At 43.2% G+C, this 1,840-nt stretch overlaps 1 non-coding gene across 1 annotated transcript; it reads right to left on the bottom strand.

Annotated features, from left to right (window-relative positions):
• Positions 1-876: 876 nt before the first annotated feature.
• Positions 877-983, bottom strand: LOC141679879 (small nucleolar RNA R71). Its single transcript, XR_012558201.1, has one exon. It is a non-coding gene; the product is annotated as a small nucleolar RNA R71 (small nucleolar RNA).
• Between the last annotated feature and the right edge of the window lie 857 nt (positions 984-1,840).

Raw genomic sequence — 1,840 nt, 5'->3', positions numbered from 1 at the left:
GGTTAATTGAGTAGTTAATTATAGTTAATATTTAATCAACAATTTTAAGTGTTATTATCTTAACATTGAGAAGTAATCATACATTGGTGAGTGAGTTTAATTAGACAATAATTTAGTCTAAGTCTCTGAGGGAACGAACTAGAAAGTATTCTATATTACTTGCGAACGCGTATACTTGCGTGAATATTAGTGCGTGTTTTCGCCCTAACAAGTTTTTGGCACCGCTGCCGGGGACTCGGCGTATTTGTTTAGTTTATGTACTTACCATCATTGGTCATTAGGACTCAGTGATTAGGACGTAGTAGTTACTTACTCTTTTCGGTTGTGTTTCAGGTACTTTAGCAAGCGTTTATGCAAACTCGTTCTCGTGCTCGCAAGAGGACTTTAGATACAGCTGAGGAGACAGACGAAGTTCTTGATATTCCGGAGAAGTTAGATTTTGAGGATTCGGATTCAGGAACTGAGCAGAAAGAACCAGTAAAAATGGGAGGTCGTATTGTTCAAGCTGATCCAGCTCTTATGGATTTTTCTCGGCCTAAAATTGATGACATTCAGTCAAGCATCCTTCATCCGGCTATTCAAGCTAACACCTTTGAAATCAAGCCGGGCACTATTCAGATGGTGCAGAATTCTGTTTCTTTTGGAGGAGCGGCAACTGAAGACCCCAACATGCACATAAGGAATTTTGTCGAGATCTGCAACACTTTTAAGTATAATGGCGTGACTGATGAGGCTATCAAGTTGAGGCTTTTCCCATTCTCAGTGAGGGATAAGGCTAAAGACTGGTTACATTCTGAACCAGTTGGGTCCATCACTACGTGGCAAGATCTTGCGCAAAAGTTTCTGGTGAAGTTTTATCCAATGGCAAAGACTGCTGCTATGAGGAGTGCTCTTACTCAGTTTGCGCAGCAACCTACAGAATCTATGTGCGAGGCTTGGGAACGCTACAAGGAAATGTTGAGAAAATGTCCACATCATAGAATGCCGGATTGGATGGTGATCACTGGTTTTTATAATGGTTTGGGGGCCCAATCTCGGCCCATGCTCGATGCAGCAGCTGGAGGCGCCTTATGGGCTAAAAGCTATACTGAGGCGTATAATCTTATCGAGACGATGGCTGCAAATGAGCATCAAAACCCAACTCAGAGGATGACGTCAGGCAAGGTAGCAGGTATTCTGGAAGTTGATGCAGCCACCGTTATTGCAGCCCAGCTCCAAGCGCTATCAATGAAGGTTGATTCTCTGGCTACGTATGGAGTTAATCAAATAGCTATGGTTTGTGAGTTTTGTGCAGGTTCTCATGCTACGGATCAGTGTTCTCTTGTCAACGAATCTGTTCAGTATGTGAATAATTATCAGCGACAACAGCAGCCTGTGCCAGCGACCTATCATCCTAATAACAGAAATCATCCAAATTTCAGCTGGGGGAATAATCAGAATACTATTCAGCCACCATATCAGCAAGGAGTGAGTAAACAGTTTAACCCACCTGGATTCCAGCAACCACAGCAGTATGCTACAAGGCAATCATATCCTCAACAGGGAAGTGCAGCTGCACCCACTAGTACTGATTTTGAGGAACTTAAGCTGTTGTGCAAGAGTCAGGCGGTTTCTATCAAGACCTTGGAAAATCAAATCGGTCAATTAGCCAATGCAGTGCTCAATCGTCAACCTGGCACTCTTCCCAGTGACACGGAAGTACCAGGCAGGAAGGAAGCTAAAGAGCAAGTTAAGGCTACTACATTAAGGTCCGGAAAAGTAGATGATGCTAAAAAGGCAAAGGAAGTCGAAGCTGAAGTTAGAGATGAAGAATCTAAGCAAAAGGAGAAAGCGGCGGAAC

This window comes from Apium graveolens, chromosome 1 (genome assembly GCF_009905375.1).
Source record: "Apium graveolens cultivar Ventura chromosome 1, ASM990537v1, whole genome shotgun sequence".
In the NCBI taxonomy this organism is placed as follows: domain Eukaryota; kingdom Viridiplantae; phylum Streptophyta; class Magnoliopsida; order Apiales; family Apiaceae; genus Apium; species Apium graveolens.
The sequence above is the reverse complement of the archived record's forward strand: the minus strand, read 5'-3'. Positions and strand labels throughout refer to the sequence as shown.